This window comes from Halyomorpha halys, unplaced genomic scaffold (assembly GCF_000696795.3).
Source record: "Halyomorpha halys isolate HHAL.00 unplaced genomic scaffold, Hhal_1.1 Scaffold748.1, whole genome shotgun sequence".
NCBI lineage: Eukaryota > Metazoa > Arthropoda > Insecta > Hemiptera > Pentatomidae > Halyomorpha > Halyomorpha halys.
Genome location: NW_027111006.1, coordinates 779,537 through 788,103, shown reverse-complemented (window position 1 = coordinate 788,103; position 8,567 = coordinate 779,537). Strand labels below are relative to the sequence as shown.

The 8,567-nt window shown below is 30.0% G+C and overlaps 1 protein-coding gene across 3 annotated transcripts in view; it reads left to right on the top strand.

Annotated features, from left to right (window-relative positions):
- LOC106685844 (short neuropeptide F) overlaps nucleotides 1-8,567 on the top strand; it is a 273,766-nt gene that overhangs the window by 32,383 nt on the left and 232,816 nt on the right. The window contains exon 1 of one of the 3 annotated variants that reach the window (XM_014428798.3): nucleotides 5,890-5,948. The exons of the other annotated variants lie outside the window; for them this stretch is intronic. The gene's annotated coding sequence lies outside the window, so the exon portion shown is untranslated. Of the gene's footprint in view, nucleotides 1-5,889; nucleotides 5,949-8,567 lie in introns of those variants that run through there. 3 annotated transcript variants of the gene reach the window in all.

Genomic DNA, 8,567 nt, shown 5'->3' with positions numbered 1-8,567 from the left:
ATATATATAGAATTTGGATGGAACCTAGGAAGAGATCATAGAACACATTCACATTCTCATATAGTTTCATTCTATACTGAAGACAATATATATAGTATTTGGATGGAACCTAGGAAGAGATCGTAGAACACATTCACATTCTCATATAGTTTCATTCTATACTGAGGACAATATATATAGAATTTGGCAATTTTTAAATCCAAAGACAAGCAGACATTTTTGCGTTCCAAAATACTTCACTATACATTAATTTATTAAATTTATTGATAAAATAATATAGAAAAAATGTTTTACCAATAATGACCTAAGTTTTTTAATATGGCGTATTGATATAACATAGTTTTGTAAGATCAATTATTCTGTAAATTTCTAGTGATAATCTAATTGTTGTTAGAATATTATGTGAAGAATTGTCTTGAGTTAATAATTAAATTTTCAATATAAATCTCCAATAAATGTAAATTTTAGAAGATGAAATCGAGCCTCTTTTAGTTTCCCCAATTAACTGAACCTTGGAAGTTATTTATTATTTCGCGAGTAGAGTTTCTAATTTAAGAAATTGCAATTTACACCTTTCCTCACAACTTGATAGAACTTTTCAGCGCCTCCTTTCAAATTTATTTACTTAATTGTTTTTATTGTGATATTTTAATAGTTAATTTGATGGGTAACGCAATAAATATATATATTTTTTTACATTATCCACTCTATTATTTTACCTATTGCTACAGAATAATACGAGCAAATTTGAAGAGCTTTTTGTATTTTTTTTTTGGATTGATTTCGTTTGGCTATATTGAGAAGAAAATTATTGTTTATTTTCAGTTTCTTAGATAGAGGCAGTTCCGCTGAAACTTTCTGTTTTCTTTCCGTCCGATATTGTATTACCATTTTACTATTTAGATTGCTTACTTTTTCCTTCATACCAAACTTTTCTTTTATCATTTCGAGAGTATACATGCTCTGAAGTGAGTCTCATATAGAACTTGTGAAGTGTAGTACTCTGTTGTCATTAGCATAAACCCCGTTTTTAGAAAGTGACTATTTTTTGATTTTTCAAACTAAACAATCGAAATATTTATTTAAAAAGTATCAAATATATTTTTTTCCTTTCTGTCGTATTTATTACTTCATTTTTTCAATATGAACAGTATAAAAGTAGTCATCAACGGTTAGAAATATATTATATTGATTTACAATATATACAGAAATACATTTTTTTTTCTAATATTAACGTTTGATATTAATAATGAATGTATAAAAGTGTGAAAGTATATATTCTGGAAAGACTTCTAAAACATTAAAAATACAAGAACAACACAAAAGTAATTATAAGTATAGAATGATAAATAAGATACATATGAATACTTCAGCATTGGCTAAAGACAGCATTAAACTCAAATAAATTTTTTTTCTCATAAATTAACTGATAATAGATACCGTTAATTATACAAAAAATATAGCAATAAAATTAACCATTCAGACAAAGAAACATGCTGACACAGGTAGTTAGTTACACCTTACTCTTCTTTGGGGTTGTTTTGCGATTTTTTTTCTTTCTTTTTAGTAAAATAGAAGTTGGATTTTTAATACTTGTAATATAATTATGCTGTCTAAAATTGCTATGAAGTTGTATTATTTTGTTTAGTGCATGATATCTGTTATAGTAAAATAGTTTTATTAAGTTTTGTTTGAATTTTCACTAATTACTTTTCCGCAAGATTGAAAAGACAGGAAACTGCTCAACTTTCAACGGCCTAAATAAAGCGACAGCACGTTGAAGACAATGGATGGCGTTGGGAGGAGCTGTTCCATACAACACACAAAATACTTGTTGATCAATGTTACCCTGTCAAGTGCACTTGTTTTACATTATAATTCATAGAACTGAGATAGAGGCATAAAATAAGAACAAAAATGTTACGAAATAGATTTGGCACAAGAATATTATTGACATAAGCCGATGAGAAATGTAGTGGCTGTACAACAGAGGAGGTTAGTACTAAGTTTCCCTAATCCCATCAAATCACCTTTACCCTTCGTCGTAAACCTACTGACTGCCCTACAGTTTCATTTAATGATGTTACTTTTACCTCTGTCGGTCAGATCCGCTACGTTGGACTACATTTGGACAAACGTTTAACTTGGAATCCTCAAACAAGACTGACAAGACAGGAAACTGCACGTCGATTTCGTTTTGTCGATTAAGACTGATCTACATGACTATTATAAGGCCTATCTGGACATACGGAGTTGAGCTTTGGGGCTCCACTAAACCATCAAATGCCTCCAGAATCCAATCCTTACAGTCCTTCGTAAAATCCTTAATGCTCCTTGCTTTGTCACAAATCAAGTCATCAAGTGACCTCAATGTTCCATATGTTGCCGATTTGGCCAGAACCAGATACCGTTCCTTCCATAATAAACTTCTTAACCACCCAAATCCACTTGTTTCTAACCTGGCTTCTCCTTCATTACCTAATAATTCTCCAAGGCGTCTGAAAAGAAGATGGCCTCGAGATCTTCTCCTCTAGAAATGTTATTAGAGTTCTATCAGTGGGCAGATTCTCCACATCTTTTTATCACGTCACTATGTCACCTACAGCAAATTTACTTGTATATATGTTATACAGTTGTAAATAACAATAAACAAATGATTAAAAAAGTTTTCCGCAACTATAGACAATGCTAACCCATGTCATCTTCTTGTATAGATAGATTTTACAAAGCTGATGCCTCCACGTGCTGTCGATATTGAGCAATAAACCACTAGAAATCATTACTAGGCTCATAAAATACCTTTGTAACTATTTTCGTCCAAAATAGCCGTGCCGTGGTACAAAGCTGATGATCCAAAGCTCTATAAATATCACCTAATATACTCTTGAAAAATCGTTAGAAACGTATTAAGAAAAGTGTGACCCTAGATCCAAATTTTCATCAATTGCCGGTTGTTTATCCTAGTCAGCTGATACATCATCATACCATGTCTATGATACTATAATATTACATTTTTAAATTTCAGGTTGATCGGATAATCGGAAGTGAGCTAAATTACGATTACAGGGTAACAAAAGATATTAGTTAAATTAAATAAAAGTGTTAAACATAATCTGCTAGTGTATAAGTCATTATGTTATGTACAATAATATAACTTACATATACGATATAGTTATCTTTTAGAAATATATAACATTACTTTCTGTGACCCGCTGTTTCAGTCGCAATAAATTTAGTTTATACAAACATGTATCTTACACATCATGAAGTATTTGTGTGATTGCCTACAAGTGAGTATTAACTCTAAAGTTTATTTAGAGTTACTCAATAGCAAGAAAAAAAAAATGCGTTTTCTTAAGTTCTTGAGATTAATGCTTTCAAATAAACACTCTTAAGCTTTATATGAGCCTTTCGAAGAAAATATGGTGTAAGTCCTTCTGTACACATCAAAATTTATTTTGACAAAAAAAAATTTAGTGAGTTAGTGAGCACATTGAAATCAAATAGTTGTATATGTTCTTGACTGACTAGTTTTAACAGAAAAAACTGTTGCCTATTAATAATATATAGAACTTCATCTGAAGTTTTTAATATCTTAGACCATCAAATTGGACCACTAAACCTTTACATTAATAACACATTACACTTTACACTATCCATATGAATACAATACAAGATGCTGTAACTTTGCTGGTGCTGGTCCTCTTCAAATGGTTTTTGTTTTCGTTTGGTAGGCAATCTAATAATCTTTCGGGAAAAAAAAAACATAATGTTCCATGTGACGTATGGTTTTCGACATATGTTTTTTTTTTTTTTAATCACTTAAAATAAATAATATGCCTAATTGTACATCTACAGTCCTAGAAAAAACAGCTTTACAAATTTGAGCTGCATAGAAACATAGGAACATTACGGCCTTCCTTAAATGGCAAGAACGTCAGTGGCGTTGTGAGAATCAGATCCGTTTTTATTTCAGGGCTTCTTACACGGTCATTATTGAATTTCGTCAATATATTGACTGTTTTAGGGGTATATTGTAGCAATAATACTGAAACGTATGTTATACTTGTATGTACTACGTTCTATAACATTGGTCATGTAAAGTGAGGTTTTTGCTGATAAAACGTAGTTGCTTTGAATAATTATGATGATTCGCTACAATTTTAAGGTTTTATAGTCAATCTTAGCCATGTCTTAGATATAAATTGGACATCAAATGTTTAAGGAACCAATTAAAAAGGAGCGCACAGTGCTAAAGAACTATGTTAACACCAAAGACGCGGGTTCGTCCTAAAAAATTGTTTTATGTTACACTGTAGCCGAGAGTCAACCCAGAGGGTCCTGGATGATAGATGATAACACGAATGTGGGGACGAACTCTCAAATTCCCTGAGCTTTCACCAAAATCGGATTAACGGTATGATCGAACACAAATTTGACTACAGACAGACGCGGAACAAGGTTTGTTCCTTGATTTTGAGTTCTGAGGACATAACGTTTTTCGATTCCTGCATTAATAAATAACTTTCCTACTTTCGGTAGTGAGGCAGCAAAATTATATCCAGTAAAAACTAATTTAATTTAAAGAGGAGTTTTATTTTTTGGAGTCACGTTAATCCACGAAGCATTCTTCTGCATCTCGCTTCACTTAGAAGCGCATCAGCAATCCGATTCTTTTAACTATTTCTATAAATTAAACGAAATTATGATCTTGTTATTTTTTTATCGCAAAGTAACCTAATTCTTTCCTTCCACCTAGATACCTAACAGTAAAGCTTTACTCAACTTTTAACCTATCTAATGTTCTATGTTTTGAGAAATGAGGTATGTAAGGATAGATTGATACAACGGTTTCGTAATTTCGTGTTGTTGTTATTATCTGTATTTTTTTTAAATGTCTTTAGGAAGAGAAATATTGGGACAGATTAGATTTTTATTCAGGGCGATCAGGATCTAGGTTATTACACCCTTTTTTACTTTATTTATCTTCTTGTCTTTGACATTTGATAGTAGAATGTAGACTATTTCCTTTTTACACTGGTCGATATTGGTGGATTGTATTTTAGTATAAAGTTGAGTTTTTTTCAGAAATTTTATTATTTTGTCTATGAATTCTGCTGAGTCTTTAAGGGCCAATTCTCTTGTACGAGGAATTTTGTTATTTTCGAAGGCTTGACGAAATGATGAGCATTCTTCAATTATTTGCTTTATCGATAATGGGGACTGACAGGTTTGGCATATTGGTCCTCTTTTGTGATTAAGTGGAGGTGTGTTAATTTGGAATGTCCTATTCTTACTCTTGCAACAACCACTTCTCTTCTGTTTCCCCTTATGGGACTTGCCCACTTTTGTGTGTGTTTTTTTTTACATTTCTTAGTTTATTGGTGAGTGGTAAGTTAGCCCACATTGAATCCCAACTTTTTCGGATTCTGATCCTTAAAAATGCCTTTATGTCTTTTGGCTCGTAAATTTGGAGTGGTGGAACGTTCATTGCAGCAGCCTCTTTAGCCGCTCTATCCGCTGCCTCATTTCCTGGTATTCCTGAGTGCCCTGGAGTCCAGAGAAAGGATACACTTTTTTTAAAGATGTTTTAGCATGTCTATATAGTTGTGAATTTTGTCTATCTAAATATTGGGACATTAGCATCTCTTTCCATCTTTGCCATTCGTAAAGCAATAACGATATAATCTGAGACTGTTCAAACTCTCCATTTCGTTGGGGCTAATGCGCGACGATATAGGGACATTAGCGGCATAGACAGGCAATTAGTGAAAGGATAGTGATTAATAGAGAGGAGAAATGGAGGGATTGGTAATGACATTCAACAGGTAGCCGGCCGGGAGTTCTCGTGAGCGTGCGCCGGGAGGGCTATATAGGATCCAGCTCTAGCGTCCGTCGGCCCACACCGTCCTCTTCTCTCGACCACGTTCTCTTCTCTCAACTGACAGGTACCAACACATCAGGGATTTTTTTTTCTTAATTTATAATTTATATTATGATGTTTAGGAAAGAAGACAAACGAATTAATTTCATGACTCATTCATGAAATAAGACATATCAGAAGAAGAATTCGAACTTTCGTTTGCAATAATTAATATCATGAAACAACTGGATAGGGAAAAATTTGTGTCGATACAGAAATAAAAATTAATCCTAATCTCTTTAACTTTTATTATTTAATTCGACCACATTCAATTATATGCTCTTTTATAATAAAACAAACAACATAATTTTACAAACAATTAAAATGATAAGATTATTTTTACTTTTACTATGGTGGAAAAAAAAACGTTTTTTTTTTTCGACGTGGGGAAAAATACGTGTATTTTCAACTTGTGTTTATCCTTGCTTGAGAAATAGTTTATTTTGAACCCAAAAATTGTAAAAAGGTTTTGAAAAACATATTTTTTTTGTTCTTTTTTATCGACCTGACAACCAACATGAAAAAAAGGTTTTTATCCCGCATTTAATTGGGATATTCTTAAAATTATAAAATTATTGAAATATAATAATAAACTTCCTAATATTTTGAATATTTCGAATTTTATTGATGATCGAGTCCAAATGGAATTCAGCTTTTAACTTGTTTTGAAAATATCCTGTAATAATTAAATTATGATTCTCCCACTGATTTAAACGCTTTCTCTTTTTAATTATAAATATTTATCTCGCATAGATGTATTTCAACATTTAAAGTTAAAGTTACACGATAAACTGGCGTCCTAATCATTTTTGTCATGTACTATATGATCATTCCTTTAAAAAGATACATTATTTTATTTTTAAAATTGTCACAGTATTTATGAATCTATGTGAAAGAGAAAAATATTTTCGATTAAGAACTGTCCGATAAAAACAAAAAATGTTTTATTCAAAATATATGTCATGTGCTATTAAAGAAATAGTAAATTTCTATGATATATTTCATGTGTAATTCCACTAAGTTGTGTATTTGAAAAACATCTTAATAAAGATAGCTTAAATACTGTTATCCAAGAATGAAATATATAGTTTAAATGAAAATTCAAAATTCAATACTTTATTGGAAATATTAAATTAACGAAATTATTCAAAAATGAAAAGTAGACACGAATAGAAAATATTTTATATAAATTTGTATTCATTATTACGAATAGAAATATCACATTAGTAACATAATTACTCTTTGGCTCTTATTCCAAAAATGTGTGTTTCAGGGTAGGATTTGAAAGTTTTGAATGTTTAATAATTATCATTATTAATTGTGACATTTAAATTACTTTTGAATACATGTTTCAACCAAATGCATAAACTATAATAAACTTTTAAAATGTTAATATAAATACTGCCCTCCTCAAAACTTCGAGTTATCGGATTCCTTATTAAAACGATCCTCATCTAAAGTTAACTATAGATTTAAATATTATTATTCATTTACAGTATTTTTATAGTGCTGACCCAAACATCTTCTTTTTTTTTTCTGTGAAATATTCTGACATTTTTCACAGTTTTCAGCATATTCTTATAAATATGGTAACTTTAAATGTCCTTATTGTGGTATTTGAAAACTACAAAAGTGCTTTGACCAGTGAGTTTTCAAAGCATATTTCTAGTTGTCCAATCTAACAACAGTTTTTATTTTTTTTATCAAGTAATATCACATGTTTATCTCACTTATGGATACTGGTAAGTACGATAGAAAAGTTCTCACCATGTTTACATAAAAAGTGGATTAATGAAATAGTTAGAGAATAATAAACAGAAATATTTAATATTTAGGAATATTTAATAACGTAAAATAAAGATTAACAGATAATGCGTCACATTTCAAGGTTCAGTCAAAACTTTACTACAGAAAAAATAAAAAAAAGTTAGAAGGTTTTGAAATTAATATACGGTTTCGTTTCACTATTGCAATCTACGGCCTTAATTTAATATTTTTAATATTATTTCTTATGATCTTAAGAAATATCTTTGGTATGTTTCCCGATCTTCTATTTTTCATTTAAGCTCTAAAACATGTCTTGTGATAAAATTATATTATCTTCTTTTCTCATAAATTTATTTAAAAGAATTAATAGCTTTAAATGTGGGAATTTTGATTTAACATATACTTTTTATGTTAATCCTAAACAACTGATAAGCTGAAAAAATAATGAAGTTGTTGGTTGCTGCTGACCTTACTGGATCTCTAGTATAATAAGAAGTAATCAGGTAATACTTTTTGAACTTTTGCAAGATTTTATAAAATATATTTTTATCAAATATAATGTTTATTTTAATTGCTAATATTAAATTACTATTAATACTAGTAACAGTTGAAATATGTTTACTATAACCACTTATAAAGACTTGTATGGTCAGAGGGTTTTCGAAGGACAATGAATTTCGTTAGTTGGATTGAGTCATGTTCAAAGAGAGAAATGCTTTATTCAACAAGCTATGCAGCTCAAATATATTGGATTGATATAATATTTATATCAATTTTATCAATATATATATATTATATATTAAAACAAAAATAAAATATATAAAATATATTTACAACTATTCTTTTTTACATAACTAATTTATATTATATTCTTTTT